This window comes from Oncorhynchus keta, chromosome 29 (genome assembly GCF_023373465.1).
Source record: "Oncorhynchus keta strain PuntledgeMale-10-30-2019 chromosome 29, Oket_V2, whole genome shotgun sequence".
Lineage (NCBI taxonomy): Eukaryota > Metazoa > Chordata > Actinopteri > Salmoniformes > Salmonidae > Oncorhynchus > Oncorhynchus keta.
In genome coordinates this window covers 49263462-49284414 of record NC_068449.1, presented here as the reverse complement: position 1 = coordinate 49284414, position 20953 = coordinate 49263462, and the positions used below count along the sequence as shown (strand labels likewise).

The 20953-nt window shown below is 43.1% G+C and overlaps 1 long non-coding RNA gene across 1 annotated transcript in view; it reads left to right on the top strand.

Moving 5' to 3' along the window:
* Positions 1–5707: 5707 nt before the first annotated feature.
* Positions 5708–20953, top strand: part of LOC127913660 (uncharacterized) — a 159138-nt gene continuing 143892 nt past the window's right edge. The window contains exon 1 of the long non-coding RNA XR_008086343.1: positions 5708–5989. This is a non-coding gene — a long non-coding RNA (uncharacterized LOC127913660). The remainder of the gene's footprint in view (positions 5990–20953) is intronic.

The window sequence follows — 20953 nt, the reverse complement described above, 5'->3', positions numbered from 1 at the left end:
CCCCACGTTGATCAAACTTGGCTGGGAAGGATATGGTTCAGATTCTCACTTCCACTGTAGTTTTTTTCTTACTGGCAATAGCATTGTTGTCATCCTCAAAAATGTCACTTAATCCGCTTTTTGTGTTTACTTATTCAAATAACTGCTTGTCCAATAGTAAGTGCTGCCTTTTCTTTGCTTCTAGAATGTTCTGCTGTGTAACATGATTCTAACATGCTCTGTATGCTGGCCAGGGGTGGTGAATGAACCTGTCATGGGAACCCATTTGTGAGTTAGGAGTAGCAGCATCAGTTGAGGCCACATACAGACAGGACATGTCACAACATAGCCAGGGTGGCAATCACTGAGGTGAGGTGGAGTTGACAGTGAGAAACTTGACTTTGCATCGTAATCACACATCAACAGCATGAACAGACAGAGCCACAAGTAAACACATTTAGCAAATCTGTCTTTATTTTATATTAATTGCATCTGTTACAAAATTACTGAGGTAAACAATCTGTCAACCATTTCCAATTTCCATATTTACAGTGCAGCTAATCTCTAATTAGGACAGACAATAATGAAGTGTCTGTATTGTTCAGTTGAAGACGTCTGTAACGTCTTACCCTCGATGTTTACTGACTTACCAGTAGACTGATGGGCAACAGGCAACATAATGAATAATCTGTCTGGACAATGATTGTCTACAAATGAACAGGCCTGTCAAGTGATGGACTAACTACTGTACTGTAGCTATTCAGATAATAACTGAGCATTCAGTGTAAACTATAGCCACTCTTCTTTCATTCTTCCCTTGATATAATATTCTGCGTTAGATCAGTTTGCTCATTCTTTCTACATGGAAGTGTTACAATGTCATTATAATTTTTTCAGTTAAAACAAAACTGCAGGGGGAGGGGGAAAAAATCACTGTTGTATTCTTGGTATGTGTGTGTGTGTGTGTGTGTGTGTATATGTGTGTGCGTGTGCGTGCCTGTACTTTCTGCATGTGTTTGCGTGTCTGCACAGTTGAAACGGACTGCTGATCATCACTCCCAGCTGAAGGAAACATGGTGACATTGTGACACGTCCATCTGTATTTCTGTGCCCCTGCAGACAACGCTGTGAGTCAACACTGATGTCCAAAATAATACATCAAACACCCGTAACATTTATCTACTGTGGCCCCGAAAAGCTTCAGCTATCGACAGTATTTATTTATAGTGGCTCACAGCCTGTCACGCCCTGGCCATAGAGAGGCTTTTATTCTCTATGTTGGTTAGGCCAGGGTGTGACTAGGGTGGGCATTCTATGTTCATTTTCTATGTTTTATATTTCTTTGTTGTTTGGCCGGGTGTGGTTCTCAATCAGAGGCAGCTGTCTATCGTTGTCTCTGATTGAGAACCATAATTAGGTAGCCTTTTCCCACTGGGTTTTTGTGGGTATTTAATTTCTGTTTAGTGTTATTCACCTTGCAGGACTGTTTTGGTTTTTTTCTTTTTGTTGTTTTGTTTATTCAGTGTTCAGTTAATTTATTAAAGATGAACAAGTACCCTGCTGCATTTTGGTCCGATGATTCCTCTTCTTCTTCCGATGCAAGCCGTTACAGAACTACCCACCACAAATGGACCAAGCAGCGGGGTAACAGGGAGCAGAGAGTGTTGGACTCATGGACATGGGAGGAGATATTGGACGGCAAGGGACCCTGGAGGCAGGATGGGGAATAAGAACTGGAGGCAGCTAAAGCTGAGCGGCGGCGATATGAGGTAAGGCAGCGCAACAGGCACGAGAGGCAGCCCCCCCAAAAAAATTGGGAGAGGGGGCACAAGGGGAGATTGGTGGAGTGTAGGCGAGAGACCTGAGCCAACTCCCCGTGCTTACCGGAAGCAGCGTGGTACTGGTCAGACACCGTGTTATGCGATGAAGCGCACGGTGTCTCCAGTGCACGTTCATAGCCTGGAGTGCTATATGCCAGCCCCCTGCAAGTGCCATGCGAGAGTGGGCATCCAGCCAGGGCGGATTGTGCCAGCTCGGTGGGTTTGGTCTCCGGTGCGCAGGTTCGGTCCAGGGTATCCTGCACCGGCTCTGCGTACTGTGTCTCCAGGGTGTTGGGAGAGTTCAGTTCGCCCTATGCCTGCGCTCCGCTCATGCCGGGCGAATGTGGGCATTGAGCCTGAGGGAGAGGTGCGATTGGTATGCACCAGATCTGAAGTGCTCCCTCACAGCCCGGTTCGACCTGTGCCTGAACTCTGGATGGTCCGGGCTAAAGTGGGCATCCAGCCTGGAGGAGTGGTGCCAGGCTGCGCTCCTGAGCTCCAGTGCTCCCCCACAGCCCGGTTCATCCTGTGCCTCCTCTACGCACCAGGCCTCCTGTAGGTCTCCCCAGCCTGGTGGGCCCTGTGGCAGCCCCACGCACCAGGCTATCTCTCCGTCTCCTCCTTCCAGTCTGGAGCTGCCAGAATCTCCGTTACATAGCCAACTGTACATTGAGTATCTAAGGAAAGGTAGCTACATAATGTTCACCTGCAGTCCAGTAGGGAAAAGCAATCAATTAAAAACAGATAAATTGACATATGTGAGGCTAATTTAACTTTAGATTATTTTCTACTCAACAATTTACCCCATTACTATTGACAATACGTCATTTCTCCAACAGTATACAAGTATCCTAACTTCTACCATGGTGCTTTCTCTATCTCCCTAAGATAACTATTCTAAAGTAGTGCTGTTGATGTCTAACACCATAAAGGAAGTAACCTGTGGAGCCCAGGCCATAGAGCTGGAGAAATGTTTATTCTGATATTTATTTCCAATCAAGTGGTTTTCCTTTAAATGATGCAAATCTGGGGGGAAGCGTCAAGCCTAGTCCAAGCTGTCAACAGTTGCTGAATTGCAAAAGCAAAGATCCATGACGGAAGAGAGGAGGAGAGGAGGCCAAGAACTCTGCCTGGCCGATGCCAGTAAACACACAAAAAATGGTCTCTCCACTTGGATAGGAATATAAATACTTATAAGCCTGACACATGCACACAATTGTGTGGACACAGACACACATACAGAAGCATGAAATCACACCCACGAGCACAAACATAGACACTTACACTTACAAAATTGTGCACACACACACACACACACAAAAACTCACACACACACTCACACCCACTGACACTCAATCTTTGGCTCATTTTCGATATGCATATTTCAACTTGACTTGTTTGTCATTAATTAAGTGTATGTTACAAACTCTTTAAAAATCTGTTGACAGACTGTCGCACTTGCGCCTTATAATTGTATCGCTCAGTTGCCTTTTCTATTTTGTACATATCTGGCCTTTCCAACCCTTGTTTGGCTCAACAGGCCGGCAGCATTGTCTCATGGCAGAGAGCAGTTGTAAATAATAAATAAATGCTATGTGGCTGGCTCGCTGCAAACCGCTATCATAGAGAGGCTAGAGACTTCCAGAAAAGTGTGAGATATAATAATCCTCCAAGCGGAACTAACAAATGCCCTTTGTGGACAATTCTATCAGCCACAGTCGAAAAAAGTACATCTGTGTGTGTGTGTGTGTGTGTGTGTGTGTGTGTGTGTGTGTGTGTGTGTGTGTGTGTGTGTGTGTGTGTGTGTGTGTGTGTGTGTGTGTGTGTGTGTGTGTGTGTGTGTGTGTGTGTTTCTTTCTTTACAGTGGGGATGCCATGTAATTATCCCTTGTCCTTCAATAGTTGAGAGCAGAAAAACATCTGTGCCGATTCCCCTTTTTCATAAGCGATGCTCATTTGGGAGCAGACAAATCAGGGAACAATTTCAATAAACATAAAGCATACTTTATTTTCTCTGTTTGAGACGAGTCTGCTACAGGCCCCCTATTGGGCGGTTTGGCGATCCAGGCTTATAAAGGCAATCTCCCAAGTTATTATTCTCACCAATGTTTTTCCTCGTTACTCCAGAGTTTACGAGGAGGGTACCGGTGTATTCCCAAAATGCCTTGCTAAAGAATGCAGGAAAGCATCTCTCTGGCGTAATAAACATGTAGATTTTTAATAACCACAGCAGGGCCTGACGTCTCTGTGTTTTCAGAATCGAACACTGAAGATTATGAGAATCTTCCACTACGGGACAGTTAAGAGGATATTGCAGACGGAGACAGGGTCGTGTGTGTGTCAGTGTCTTTCCTTAGCCTGTGTGAGTGTGTGTGTGATGGGACTAGTCTAGCTCCCTACCAATTAGCTACAGTCTGAGACCTGTTCCAGCTCTGCCAGCATTCAGAGAAAGAGCCCCCATACACACAGCAGATTCTTCAACCTGGGGGCGGAACTGAGATCAAATTAAATCCTACCAAAGCCATACATTTTATAATTAGCCATTGACTCTTTTTTTTGTGTTTTTTTTTACTCTTTTTTTTTTCTTTTGGGTTTCATGTCCTGGCATGACAACTTAACCGTTCTCAACTCAACCTTAACCTTTCTCGCATCAAGGACATTGCATAAAGTGAATGCCCCACTAAACCACCCAAACGTCAATGTGTGACCACAAAAACATGAGACCATGTTGCATTAGCTCTGCCAGTAACTGTGACTACTAAGCTATAGGCCTTGATAATAATCAAACAAAATGACAAGTTATGCATCAGAGGGGCCCCCAACTGAGATGACATCACTCATTAGCCACAGTCACTGATGCTCAGATGTAGCCCTACTGATGTGTGAAAGCAGATGCGTGTGAGTGCCCATAGGGCCATAGGGGGCATGTGCCTCATTTTTCCTGATGTTAAATTAACTACTAAACTTCATTTTAAGCCCACATTTTATCAAAATTGTTGATAAAAGATCTGTCAGGCAACAACTAATTTTCAAAGAGGAGTAACCATACACTATAGTTCAATATATGTTTGTGGTAGACTACAATTGAACATTGGGCGGCAGGGTAGCCTAGTGGTTAGAGCGTTGGACTAGTAACTGCAAGGTTACAAGTTCAAATCCCCGAGCTGACAAGGTACAAATCTGTCGTTCTGCCCCTGAACAGACCCACTGTTCCTAGGACGTCATTGAAAATAAGAATGTGTTCTTAACTGACTTGCCTGGTTAAATAAAAATAAAGTAATGTATGCATCTAGTTGGTGTAGGCCTATGTAGTGCCAATTAAATCATATTATTTTGTAGCCTTGGTTAAATAAAATACTTTGAGTTACTTAACTCCTTCATTCAAAATACTATAAAAAATACTATATTTTCACCGTCTTGTTTGGTCAATATAACCTCATTTTCAAACTCCATATTTTTCAATCCCAACCCATTTTGCACATTATTAGGGTACATCTTATTATGAACTTTAAATCTTTAAATATTTTACACAACTATTTTGTCGGACATTAATGCTGGATCATTTAGATATGTGACAAACGTTAATAGACATTATACCCACAAACCCTGAGCTCGGGTAATTACTAATCAATAACTCAGGTGCATACAGAGTTAACCTGTCACGATAGCGCAACGCGCTTCAGATCACCCGTGAAAGGAGAGGAGAGTCTCTGTTTCTCTACTGAACAATCCGTACGTTTCCACGTCGAGCACCTCAATCAGCGGGAGAGTTAAGTCATCGAACTTCTCATACAGACACGGACGGGAAGAAACTCGGTCTAAAGTCTAGGCTGACAGTGACACATTCTCTCACGTTGTCTTGTTCCACACCGAGGGGGTGGGGGGGGGGGGGTGTCAGCATAGCGACAGAGAGATTTCCCACAAGACTACTGCTCGTTGGACTGACTGAGTCTGAGTCGTTGGGTGGCCAAGGTGGAGAGGGAGAAGCGACTGAGACCCTTTGAGAATTCCCAACAGCTCCTCATATTTACGTTGTCTTCAACTCCGACCCGACCAGCGGTCTTCAGCATCGCTCTCTCTGCGACGACAGTCCACTTTATCCCGCACGCCTCCTGTCCTTGCGCGAAGAAATCAGAAGCTCCCCAACCGACTCCCGAGGTGGAGGTGTGGGAGACCCGGTCCTCGGAAAGGTAAGACAGTCTGAGTCTATTAATGGCACAATTATAATCGAATAGACTAAAGGGTTGCTAGCAGGCTTTCCAGATGATCAAGGACACATGTGGGGAGTTCTCTTTCGTGTCGATCCTTTTTCTCACCAAACATTTTACGCACATTGGAACTTGAGTGCGTCATTAAAGTAATTAGCAAAGCTAATGGCTTTTGCCAAAGACATGCAATAAAATTGAGTTTTACGCAGATGTGGTAGTAGCCTATGAAAACTTGCTACTGGGAGAGTAGTGCATGTGTGGGCATTGTAATGATAGGAAATGAAAGACAAGGCACCATTTTCCCGATGTGGTTCCATCCTTCTGACAGCAAATCCATTGAATACCCATAATAGGAATTTTGACGTGGGTAGGCTTTTGTTCCTCCCATCATAATACATTATGTCAAATGTAGTCAAATTGGGTCTATTGACATCGTACCATGTTGACGTGACAAGGGTGTTTTTCAATGGTTTTACAGTTGTGTCATTTTTGCATAACTAAATCAATATTGTTTGTTGATACTACCTTGACAGTGCATAGAGAAGTGCAGGACAGATCTAGCTACCATATGTCATTGTGGTCTTTGACCAAGCAGAAATCATATATCATTTTAGTTTCCTTCTTGATAAAGACCAAATAGTTAGGGATAATCATATTCAGGATACAGTATGCTGTGTAGGTCCGCATTGCTGCTGTATGAGGTGCACATATTGCAGACTATAATTACTTAAAGTTTTTCCCATTATAAAGATAATTACTTCTTCCATTTTTCATCAGCAACCTATTTTATACATTTCATATAAGTGAAAGTGTGACTTAGGCTCATGGTCAAGGCCACTAGACCTACTTTATACATCAATTTTTGTTGTTGTTGTTGAAGGTATTTCTACTGCAATATTTCTCTCGGTTGAATAGTCTGCACTTGTGAAAGCCCTGGAGTCAAACACAGCAAACTATAATTTTCCCTCAACAGCCTACTGCAGCATTTGTTTGGCGAGATCGCCGATTTACACTTAAATAACTTTTCCCTATTATACCTTTTCACCGTAGGCCTATGTGTCCTATAGCCTAGTATAAATCGAAACCTTTAAATAAATCAAACACAGCACTGTGATCTATGAATACTGATTAGATATGAATATAAAGTCACACAGCGCTATCTTATCGTCAGCGTTCATATCCTGCTCGAATGGATCATGTTTATAATCCCTGGTGTCACGCGCTTTGGCACAACTTTTACATCTCTCTATTTCTTATACATCGTGGGTCCTGCATATTGGCCCCTGAGCTCTAATTTACTAAATTATCTGTGATAATAATCACTGGCAACCGGTGTTGAACCACAGTTTGAAAAAAACACTTTTGAATGGAAAACACGCACAAGATTAGTACTACTCCACTGAATCGCGTGAAGAAGACAATGTGTATAACACCCTGTACCATAGTCTTGTCTTGTCCACGTTCACAACATACAAAGGTGGGTCTATATAGATTTTCTAGGCTAGCCAGCCTTGCTCATCCACACGTGTAGTGACTTCAGAATGGATGTGCCATTCATACCGTAGTACATGGGATGCAATTTTAGGCCCGCCAGTTTCTCCTGACATACAAGTGTATGTACATGCAGCACTGGGCAATCGTTCTGATCAATAGTTGACTTGAAGCTCTTACTGTATTTAAAATGAGGCTACAGCTCACAGGCAAGGCGCCCACATCTGGATGGGTCTGTTGTCGTTTCAGGATGCTTTTTTTAGACTGTGAGGCCTGGCTGACATGACAGGGAGGGATGGAGAGAGCGAGAGAAGGATGGAGAGAGAGAGAGAGCGCAGGTGCCAAACGACACGATTAGGTGATCAATGGGGGGATGTGGCAGCTGGATAGAAGAGGGGACGAGAGAAAGAGAGGGAGAGAGGAATGGAGGAGAGAGAGAGAGGGAGGGGTGGAGAGGGAGAGAGGAATGGAGGAGAGAGAGAGGGAGGGGTGGAGAGGGAGAGAGGAATGGAGGCGAGAGAGAGGAAGGGATGGAGAGGTTTAGAGAGAGGGAGAGCAGGTGCCAAACAACATGATTAGTAGGGTGATGAGTTGGCTGGAGAGAGAGGGAGGTAGAGAGAGGCAAAGAGGGAATGAGAGATGGGTAGTTAGAGGGGGAGAGAGCAGGTAGAGAGAGCGAGAAAAAGAGAGGTGTATAGAGAGAGGAGGTAGAGAGAGCGAGAAAAAAAGAGAGAGAGGTAGAGAGCGGAGGAGGTAGAGAGAGGTGTATAGAGAGAGGAGGAGGTAGAGAGAGGAGGAGGTAGAGAGAGGTGTATAGAGAGAGGAGGAGGTAGAGAGAGGTGTATAGAGAGAGGAGGAGGTAGAGAGAGGTGTATAGAGAGAGGAGGAGGTAGAGAGAGGTGTATAGAGAGAGGAGGTGGTAGATGTTGTAATTAAGGATGGATCCACTGGAAAACACTTCCTGGAGGTAATTTGTTTTTTATTGAATATATTTATCAACATTAAATTACTTTTTTTATTTAGGGAGAATTTTAAGTTACTTCAGCCCGAGCTGGTCTTAGTGTGTGCATAAATCCCCTGATTGGACATAGCAGCTGGGGCGCCGGAGAGGCTGTTTCCACAACCACAGTCCCCTGATAGATTAAGTCTGGGTTTCCTCCACTGTGTAATGTATTATCAATGTGCAGGATTTGTTTAGTTTATTACACCTCTGCTCGTTAAGGGAAAGGAGAGAATGAATGAGAAGATCGCGGCCCCCTTTTCTCACCTTGAGACGTATACGCAAACATTGCAATATGGATCGATTTGAGTCCCTGGCTGGCATCCCAAATGACATCCTAGGCCCTGTATGGTGCACTACTTTTGACCAGAGGTCTCCTGAGCATCTGTGATTCAAATGGATCCCTATTTGCAACGGTACTGTGAACCAACCGTCACGTGCTGCCACAGAAATCATTCATTTTTCTTGGCCATTTCTGTGTTTGTATTCTGAACACATGACGACCGGGGCAGCTTTTGGTCCGACCGTCTGCCTTGTGTCTGCCCTATAATGCAGGTCCTGCAGTAATATAAAAGGAGAAGAAATGAGGTTGTGGGGAAGCTTGAATCCATCCTCTGAAGTCACCGTCACACTGCCCTCACCAGTGACGTGAGCGATTAAAGATTTATTGAGCGTTCAGGTGGTTCCAACCTTTAGGAAAGGCTTCTGAAGTTGGTTTAATTGCAGTGTGTGTGTGTGTGTGTGTGTGTGTGTGTGTGTGTGTGTGTGTGTGTGTGTGTGTGTGTGTGTGTGTGTGTGTGTGTGTGTGTGTGTGTGTGTGTGTGTGTGTGTGTGTGTGTGTGTGTGTGTGTGTGTGTGTGTGTGTGTGTGTGTGTGTGAGCATGCGTGCGTGCGTGCGAACGATCGGTGTGTGTGTGTGTGTGTGTGTGGGAGCATGCGCATGAGCGAGCTGTGTGTTGAGTGCCGCTGACAGTCTCACAGTCACCTTTGAGCAGGGAGGGCACTGATTGAGGATTACACCCCATCTAATTAAAGTTTTGTCTAATTAATACAGGGACAGAAAAGCAAACATTTAGCTACAGAGCTGATCAGCATTCTCTACAAGTCTCTCTCCCACAGGGTTCTCAGCCAATACATTCATATAGGTAGTTTAAATACTACACAGTACTTCAGTCCATGATATACAGTATAACTGTGAGCTTTACATTGATGAGCAGAACATCACAGTGGTATATCGTGACAGCATGTCCTAAATGATCTTATGTAACAGGGGTGGTTTGGTGCTGGATAAGGAAAGTGAGGAGACTTGCTTTAACTCCATGAACAAATGCCTAGGCTTTAGCTCTGCAGGCTGACAGTCTTGTGGTATCCGGGGACACAGGTTCGAACGGACTTACCTGTCGAGTTAGAGAAGCGTGGCCCCATTTCACAGTGAAGTCTCTCCAATGGCCTGGTATGTGATTTGACATACAGCGTTTGTGTCAGGTAAACCTCACCTGTGTGACCCCCATTGTTCTTTAGCCTGTTCTGCTCTGTTCTGTCGGTGACCGCTGTCCTGTCCCTGTCTGACAGTGTTTCTTGGTACTCTGTCTATCTCCATTGTGACTAGGCTAGCAGTTCTCGGAGTATGACAAGCCCACTGAATTCTGGCTGTTCTTCAGAGTTTCACTGAGTCAGTGGCTTTTCACATCAATAGGATTTGGAAGTATACCACTGTACAGACCTGCATGGAAGTAGTATTTGTTTTGCTAATGTGTTGTTTATGTTTTATTTATTTAGAAATTACCAATATGAAATCCTATTTGCCTTACGTATCAAGATTAGGTATTTTGTCAGATGGATAATGCACTTCACAGGACCATTAGTAAGTAGTAACATGTACACTTCACAGGACCGTTAGTAGTAACATGTACACTTCACAGGACCATTAGTAGTAACATGTACACTTCACAGGACCATTAGTAGTAACATGTACACTTCACAGGACCATTAGTAGTAACATGTACACTTCACAGGACCATTAGTAGTAACATGTACACTTCACAGGACCATTAGTAGTAACATGTGCACTTCACAGGACCATTAGTAGTAACATGTACACTTCACAGGACCATTAGTAGTAACATGTACACTTCACAGGACCATTAGTAGTAACATGTACAGTTCACAGGACCATTAGTAGTAACATGTACACTTCACAGGACCATTAGTAGTAACATGTACACTTCACAGGACCATTAGTAGTAACATGTGCACTTCACAGGACCATTAGTAGTAACATGTACACTTCACAGGACCATTAGTAGTAACATGTACACTTCACAGGACCATTAGTAGTAACATGTACAGTTCACAGGACCATTAGTAGTAACATGTACAGTCCACAGGACTATTAGTAGTAACATGTACACTTCACAGGACCATCAGTAGTAACATGTACACGTCACAGGACCATTAGTAGTAACATGTACACTTCACAGGACCATTAGTAGTAACATGTACACGTCACAGGACCATTAGTAGTAACATGTGCACTTCACAGGACCATTAGTAGTAACATGTACAGTCCACAGGACTATTAGTAGTAACATGTACACTTCACAGGACCATCAGTAGTAACATGTACACGTCACAGGACCATTAGTAGTAACATGTACACTTCACAGGACCATTAGTAGTAACATGTACTTCACAGTTCACACAGCTCTGGTATTCGACCCTCATTAAGTGGGTGTTGTTCAGGGTCATGTGTGATGTTGGGCTTTCCTTCGTCTTCAATCTAGAACACTGCAGGCCATGTCCATTACATCCCAGCAGCAGGCAGTCAACAGCGACTGCCTTCCAAATGGCCGCCTATTCCCTTCGTAGTGCAGCACTTTTGACCAGAGCCTCTTGCCATTTGGGACGTAGCCTGTCATTCCACAGGGGGCTAGAGAATTGCAGTTTGACATTTATCTGCCAGGTCAAAGGTGAGGCTTTAATATAAACCCCTTAGAGTTGATTGACACACCTGTGCATCACATGGTGACGTCATATTGAATAGCTCCTGTGTGTCAAAGCTAGAGACCAACCGTTTCTTGTAGTGGCTGCAGCTCAATCCCCTCTTTCCCCCGATGTAAAGTTTGCACCTCCTCATTAACATGGGGCTTGTGAAAGCATCCTTTTTCTACACGTGCGAGGATCCCGACAAGAAAACCGCTACGAAATCGTCTGTAAAACCTGAACCATGTGAGTTAAAAACTAATGCCACCAATATCGAAAGGGGAGACTATCACGATCACGACAGTGTCGGTTGTTTGTCTCTATGACATCCAGTCATCTGAAGGTAACCCAGTACCAGGCTGTAAAAAATAGCAAAAAGTGCAAAGGGTGTCAAATGTGCCAAAAATAATGTAACCAAACATGGGTCTAAAAATATCTAAAATATCTCTCAGATATAGGACCGACTTTGTTCCTTATGATACATTTTTTAACTTTCTGTTTCGCCATTTATGAATTTGTTAATCAATGTGTTTCTATGGGCTATAGCAGTAAAGGGCAAATTCAGTGTTTAAAAAAAATATATATATATATATTTTTTTTCTATACCTAGAGGGGTCCTAAAATTCAAAATCAAATGGTTAAATGATACATTTTATGACCATCTTAAAACAATTCCATATGTTAGTTTAGTAGAGATTGTGATCTAAGGGCTTAGACCTACGTAGGTTTTTAATATCTTTACAACAGACTGGCCAGTGTCTGGGGTGGCCATGTTGGTTTTAAAAGGGCACTTTACCTGTATGGAAGGGAGATGGAGGGGAGGCTTGGATGACTTGCTGTAATATCAGGGGACTGGATGTTTCAGTCTGCTTGTAACTTCAACCATTCAGTGCAGAGGTCTATCTGTTGATGAATATATTCCCTATATTTAACTGGTATGTCAAGTTAGTAAAACTATTTCCCAGACAAATGACATGTAGCACATACTGTACATTTTAGTATGAAGAAGCGCCTCATCTTTCTTGATTGCTGTATTCACAATCAGAACATTTTCTCCCCTGTTGCTATATGCATGCATTTTCAATGTTTTGCTTAACCTTTCTTTAACTGCATGTATTTCTTGTCTGCGTGGCCAAAGTAACAGCTCATTTTCTGCTGGTTCCGTGTGATATTCACAGCGCCAGATGATGGCACATGAGAGTTAAACTGGTGTGAAATGGCATCCGATGTTTGGATTTGCAAGGCAAAGTATTCATAAAACCACCATTCATTTTCCCTGAACAAGCGATGTACTCCCATACTAATCAGTGTGTGATGCGATTGCCTGCCTGTGTAGATACGTGTGTGTGTGTGTGTGTGTGTGTGTGTGTGTGTGTGTGTGTGTGTGTGTGTGTGTGTGTGTGTGTGTGTGTGTGTGTGTGTGTGTGTGTGTGTGTGTGTGTGTGTGTGTGTGTGTGTGTGTGTGTGTGTGCAAATCTGTACAAATCTGAAATAGCTCAAGACAACATGACAGGCAGGTCTGCCAACAAAAATCAATACTACATTGCCCAGACTCATCCTAGACTCTTCCCTAGCATTTCTAATAGGAGATTCTGAGAGCCAACATGTTATTGTTTTTCCTCCTCCTCCTCCTCCTTGGCTGTGTCCTGAATGGCACCCCGTGCCCTATGTCGTGCGCTACTTTTGACGAGAGCCCTGAGGCCATGATCAAAAGTAGTGCACTATAATGGAATAGTGTACTGTTTGGGACACAGTCTTCTGCAGCTCTTCATACAGAACCTGTTGCTTGTTATTCGCCCGTTTTCTGTCGCTGTGTGACCGAAAACTGATGACAAATTGATTGATGTCTGAACTGATTAGTTTCTCATTACGACCCAACACCAAAACGACTTATCTGAATTAACAACGCGGAGCTAGCTAGACACTGACACGCAGACTGAGAGAGACGTGTGGGGAATGAGGAGAGGCAGAGAGAGACATAACTTAGCTTCTAGCATTGTTCTTCAACTAATAAAAGGTAAACGAACTAACCTCATTCGATGCTATTGGAGATATTTACTTTTGTACAATTCTTTATAGTCTCTGACTTGGGTGGGCAGGTAGTCTACCTTTGATTGTAAGTAAGGGACTGGGGTTGTACCACGTCTTGTTCAATTGTGCTTGTCCTTTCATACGATGTTTGAATGTTTTTGGTCCTCCTATCTACAGCACTGTTGATAAAAGGGACTCAATCACAGACTGTCCTCGTCTCGTACCAAACACTACATTGACTTAGGTGGATAGATGAAATGATGGGTGGTTATAGAGATTCCGTATGTTAGTAGAAATACCTATGACTGTGTGATATGGCCTTGGATGGATAATGACATTTTGGTCCTTATATAATACAGATGCGCTATATTATTAGAAATAAATTGATCAATTAAAACGCTGTGGTCTAGTGAAGGTCTTCCATTCACACACGTATCCTACCCACAAGCACAAACCCCTTTTCTCATGAACAGTAAAGTAAGGAGGACGTTTCCCAGTGCACAAACTTCCCTGCCTCTGACTGCCTCCCACGGTCATTAGGATGTAACGATATAAGCTGAAGGACTGTACTTTTGTCTGTTTTTAAATAAGCTCAATCCATGGTACTCTCTTAATGACATCTTTTTTTTTAAGACTCGCTTTTATTTATGTGCAGCAGAGTTTGAAAAGTTTCTCAGTGCGCTGACCTTTCTATCACTTGTTTGCCTCCCACGGCTATCGCCATGGGGATGCAGCAGAGGGTGAAAATTACCCAGATCCTTCAGCGATAATTGACTGTACAGTAAGCCTCCGTGTATCCATTTCCATCACATCTGACATTTACCGTAGACGATGACACCAGCCCCAGCTCTTTAGGTCGGTCCCTGTGTGGTTGTATGGTGATGGTTGACCCCAAGCCTGTTAGATAAGCGCCATTTCCCCGTGACTCGTTTTTAGAGAGGCGAGAATGATCCGTCTCTCGCCTTTTAAAAAAATCTATGTTAAAGAAGCTCCAAAGGGTCAGCTGTTGTCGGGCAGATGACATTGTTAGTTGTTTTAGCACCTTTTTAATAGGGAGATGTATAGAAAGCTGTGGAATACAGCACCTTTTTTTTGTTCCGACGTTGTGTCGCGTTGTACTTGACCCCGTGGAAATGAATTCGTAGCCAATCTGTTGATAGTCATTGGAATTTATTTATGGGAATGTCTATAAACGGGACATTATTTGATTGATTCCCAAATGGCTTACAGTAAGGCTATAGCTATACGCCCAAGTTTCTTGGCAAAATGTCTAGTATTTTCCTATCATGAATGAAATGAGTTGGAAGCTGGGAGCTTTAATTCTACATGGCAGGCAGGAAATTGTGGAGTCAAGCATAGTGTGCTAAAACCGCATTGAGGTCAACAGGGTTTTTCATACTTTGAAGACTAAAGATAGGCTGGGTGTACTGTGTAGACAGATGGGGAAGGTGAGGGTTATTAAAAGCACTATGGAAGGTGCGATAGCATCAGGATATGTGATAAGTCTGGCGTTAAATGAAAAATGTGTATCAGGAGGTCGTGCTTGGCAGATTCACTTTATTGCCCCTTTTGAATGCTATGAGCTTGAGGAAAAAGCACTTTGATTTTTGACCTTGATATATATACAAATTAGTAGGGTCAGGTTTTCTTTGTTCATTAATTAGTCTTGATTTTATTTGCTGAATAATTTTTACTTTGGAACATTCCCACTATACACATTGCCCCTTTCGGACTCCAATTCAACATTTTACAAGAGTCAGAAGAGTTGATGGTAGAAAGTCCGACAGCCAAGGTTGAAGCGCTGCCCCGAGGTCGAAGGCAGGTTCCATATCGGACATTTTGACTTCCCCCCTCCAAAAATCTTCCAATCCTACCTCTTTGTGAAGGAGTATCAAACCTCTAACTAGGTATGTTGAAAAAGAGATTCCCTCGACGCCATATCACCTTACCTTTGTTTCAGCATCATGTATCCAAGTTTGGCCCATTTCACTTTTTTATAATGTAACAACAACAACAACAAGTTTTGCAATTGAATGCAGCTCTTTTGGAACACAGTTGTTAGGCTTTGAGTCGAACATCAGCAATTAATGAGAACTGTATTGCCTCCCCTACATTTACTAAGGACTTTGGACTGTTAACGTTAAGTTAGACGGTGGGAGTGAGGTCATTATGGGGTTTGCGAGGCTGGATCGGGTGTTTGCATGTGAAACAGTCTTAATTATTATCCTTTCAGGCTCAATGTGTTGGTGACCATTGATGTTATGGACTCAACTTGATGTGTCTTTTTCCCCCACTGTTTCTCCTTCTGCGCTGGGTAGGTTCTTGATGGAATCTTACGTTGTCGTTAGTGGCCCTTTATCGAGACGAGGAAGACTATTGTAGAAAGAACGTGAAATTTAAAAGGAATGTTCGGATAATATTTCATATTTAGGGGTGAAGTGATATTGATCCAACAGACATATTGAACTGACTGAAGTAAAGGATTGGACAGCCAGTAAATGCAACTCTCTCATCTTGTAAGGTACTTGAACACATCTTCTCTGTCTTCTCCCAGGTGACCGTGCAGAAATAGATAGGAGAAAGAAATTGGTGACTTTGTCTCATATGTCTGTTTAGATGGTGCAGACTGGCTGCTGTCGTCAAGTTTTATACCGGAGGCAAATCTGTTAACTTAACTGGGTGAACGGAATTCAAGTGTGGGATTTTGCAAATGGAGTGATGGTGCTCATTTGACTTACGGCATATGTATGATGTATGATTTGAGTAAATGTAATTAAACCCGTGTGTGTGCGTGTGTGTGTGTGTGTGTGTCTCTAATATTGCTGTCAGTCTTGAGCTGTGACAGATGATGGAAGTCATCACAACTTGATGAGATATCCGTTTATATGAATATTCCAGGAAGATACGCTACTAACAATGGTGACGATAATCATAATAATAACTATACGAATCTACATTTGTCATTAACTGTGAATTGGCGTTGACATTTTTAATTCAACTTCAGCCAAAATGGCCCCCTGGAGCGCTCCTCCCCAAAATATGATCCATGGTGATTATACTGCTTGCACCGCCCCTTGAATCAAAACAAAGTGAAACGCTGTCTCATTTGTTTCAATCGCTCCCCTTAATGTTGGCCGAACCGCTAGCCATCTCCATAGGGCAAATGGGTTATCTACGGCTTCTACGCCTTCATTTTTTACACCCAATGCAGCACTTTGCACGTTTTCTATAACGCAAAATCAATTATTAACATTGACCTCAACGACACTGATGTGTTTAGGGCTTTGTAGAGCTTCGCTGAGAAGAAAAAATATATATTCTCAAACCTAGTGCTCATCCTCCAGACCGAATCCAAAACAGAAAACTGACATTGATGATACACATATTATCACTTCCCAAGCACCTTGTTACCGGATGCTACGCGGCTCCAATTTAGGCCTTGAGTAATTACCATTGGGCAGGCTTCTCGGCTAATAGTGCCCCAAAAACGGTTGATAATTGAAGCAGTATGAATGAAGCCAAGCCCTTATTTCTGGCTCCCTCCTTAAAATAGAATTTGATAAATGCAGGCTTTGTGACTCATATTGAGGATGCTCCCTGTTTGTCTTCTGTCAGATAGGAGCAGAGGAGGGATCCATTTCAGTCGGCCGTTCTGAGGAAGATCTATGCGTATTAACTCAAAGATTCTATGTTGTGAAAGCTTGATTTTATTTTATTTGGCATTGTCGGAAGACTACAGTTTAGAGGGGTTCCCTGCCTGACTTTTACATTCATGAACGCACGACTGTAAGTCTCTTTGGATAGAATGGCATAGTGCCGCTTGTGCTTCACCTCTATTTTAGAATAATGCAGGACTTCTAAATGATTTTCAGTATTGTTTCGTGTGTTTACATTTTATACACGTGGTTCATTGAGTCACTCAAAAGCGTTACAATAGAAATACAATTTGTTAAATACCCCTCTATTCTTCTCAGCTTCGAATGATTTTAGCGAACGTTTGTAAAATAACAGCGAGTGTTGACGAGAAGTTTGAAGACATCTTTTGTTTGCTCAACCCGATGCCACTTTAAAATCGCCCCCAGCCTTGCAGCCGAGGCTGGAATAATGCAGTATTATGAATTACACATAAAGTCCAGCTAGAATCAATAGTCTCTATCTTTTTTTCGATGTCTGGAATTGGATGCCACCGTCGGTTGATTAATTGAGGATCCACGGTCGGCTTTAATATTTCATGTTTGTTTCTGGCAACTGAGGTTTTTTGCCTCAACGACATAGACAATATCTCAGACCCTATGCCTTTCAAAAACTTTATTTTTCCTGGCAATGTGATTGAACCAGGGAAACTTCTAGATCAAGTTTGAACTAGTTTTTCCTGTTCCTGTTCCCGGCCCTTAAAAGGTTGCAGTGAGCACCCCAACCAGTGGGTGGCAGTAGCACACTGGGGGCTCTCTTAAAGCTCACTGACGGAGTGGAGTTAGAGGCCTTACATTGTCTGGGCTGCATCTCAATAGTCTACAGTGGCTTCCTCCTCTCCTTCATGGAGATGGAATCACGAGAGAGGTGGAAAAAACATTTTGATGGAATTTTATTGACGCCTTCATGTCAGATACAGAAAGCTTTCCTCGTGCTGTAGCCTAGTCAGTTTGTGATCCGTTGGCATTGTTGAAGTGTTAGACGGGAAAATATATTTGTTGTAATACTGAGCATGACAATCCATGCCCAAATGATTTTGGCGTTGTGCGGAGCACACTTTGCAGCCAAAAGTTACATTGCATTGAAAACATGAATGTCCTTTCAAAGCGTTCTTGTATTGAGTATCAGTGACCATCCCATCAGCATCTCCAGTTCCGGGTAACACCCAGAACATGTCTAACCCTCCGGTAGCTTACATTATGCATTATCACCGACAGGTAACGCTGGAACGAGTGACATTACCGTCTTTGATAAATTGTTTTTAAATCTGCTCGTAATCTCATTTGCAGTAAATTTCCACAACTCTGAGAGCAGTCATCTTTTCCCGCGGATCAGCTTACATGACCTCCATCTCTACTCCTAACTATGTTAGGCCCCAAACTAGAGTGGTCATTAAGCTTGGTTCTAATCTTCTCCTCTTCCCCCTCTCACTCCCTCTTTTTCTCTCTCTCCCGTCTACCCTTCTCTCTCTCCACTCTCTCTCTTCACCTCTCTCTATCATCTCTATATACCTCCTCTCTCTCTCTCTCTCTCTCTCTCTCTCTCTCTCTCTCTCTCTCTCTCTCTCATTGTTCTATTAGTTTTCAGGCTGGGTGGCGATGCATCAGAACATAAAGCATTTTGGGCCTCGTTAAGGAGCCATTATGAGATGAAGACTGCGGAGCGGTCGCATAATCCACATGATGAATGTGTAAACGATCCGACTAACGATTCGCCGCGCAAACCGCGTTAGGACAGACCTAGAACCCCTGTCCTGGATGAAAGGGAGAGCAAGAGGAGAGAGAGAAACGGCTCTTCTCCTAACACATTGCCCTGCTGAAAGCTGCTACCGCTTTAGCGATTGACAGGAATCTTCTATCGCAGGGCCAAACTCGGTCCTGGGGCCTCCCAAGGGTGCACATTTTGGGTTTTTCTACACAGCTGATTCAATCAAAGCTTGAAGATGAGTTGATTATTTGAATCAACCGTGTAGTGCTAGGGAAAAAAATAAAACTTGCACCCATGGGAGGCCCCACGGGCTTGGGAAACCGTGGTCTGTGGAATCCTGCGTTTTAGGACAGAACCTGGCCTTGGAAGAGGGAGAAGCGAGTAGCATTCCTCGTTTTAACGTGCCACCCCCTGAAAGCCGCTACTCGCTCTGGCCCGCCCGAGTTAGGGAAGCATGTTATCTTCCACTTAGCAGTTGACGGGATCTGCAGCGTCTCGCCCCCTCCATTCTCTCCACTAAACTGACATTGAATCCTTGATGCAACTCTACTTTTGGTTCATACAACTGTATTGTTAGGCAATATCACGTACACTGTTGTCAGAGCTTAGCAAATGAAACCTTTGTTACGAATGTATTGCTGCAAATTTAGGTAACACGCCATTAAGTCTCATTAACCACTAATAAAATAATGCATTGTAATTTCATAAAAGAAACTGTGTAACGGTCGTCGTATGAAGGAGAGGAGGACCAATGTGCAGCGTGGAAAGTGTTCATAGCTTTTAATGAAGTACTAGAACACTATAACAATAAATAACAAACCAACAGTCCCGTAAGGTGAATGACAAAAACACTAAACAGGAAATAAGCACCCATAACTCAAAAGTGACACCAGGCTACCTAAGTATGGTTCTCAGTCAAGGACAACGATTGACAGCTGCCTCTGATTGAGAACCATACCAGGCCAAACACAGAAATCCCAAAACATAGAAAAAGGAACATAGACAACCCACCCAATTCACACCCTGACCATACTAAAACAAAGACATAACAAAAGAACGAAGGTCAGAACGTGACAAACTGCATAAATCAGGAATCGATTAAATAAATTGTTTGCAAAAACGAGTTTCCCACGGATGTATAGCCTATTTATGATCATACCAGATTTTTTTTATGTAAATGTAAACGCCTGAAAACTCAGTTTATCAGTAGTTTAGGTCTAATTCATTTCAATCCTGACATGAAAAGTGCAAGACTGTCTAAACTAATTTGAGCAACGGATTGGAAGGAAATACGCGCCGTGAATACATTAACACATTGACGACAGCATCACAGCTCTGTTCTGAGTACAGCGTGTATCACTACATCAATAAGTATCTAACTAACAGTCTTGTTTCCCATCCTCCTACATAGCCATGTTTGTCTTTGCTTCGTTCTCATTAGCGAACACACTCGTCGCGTGACCCAAATCATTAGAATTGTATTTTCTCCTCGGTACCAGGCATTGATTCATAATGAATCTGGGTTAAATGAAACGCATACAAATGGAAGGCAGCAAACTATGTCTAGGATGACGTACACAAACACACACTGTGTGTGTGGATTACTTAACAAATGGCTGGTGTTAGTTTATCGACCAGCAGCCGTACAGAACTCCTCACACAGACAATCCCCCAGCTAAATGTAGAATAATCATCTCCCCATTCCTCCATTCTTCCATTCCTCCATCCCTCAATTCCTCTATCCCTACTCCCTTTATCCCCACTCCCTCCATCCCCACGCCCTCAATTTCCACTCTGCAATTGATTTCATATCCCATTCCTCTGGACCTGATGTTATCTACCCAGCATTAAGAGTGGGTGATGTCGGCTTGAGTAATGACTTGGGGAAATACAAGAAAGAGATGGACACAAAGTGAAGGAGCAATAGGTATTCACTTTGTCTAGATAGTGAAGCCATTTCCTTGTGTGTTTTTTTTTCTTTGAGTGGAGAGCGGGACATGCATATCATGGATTACTTTTGAAGCCAGGTTATCCGTAGATAT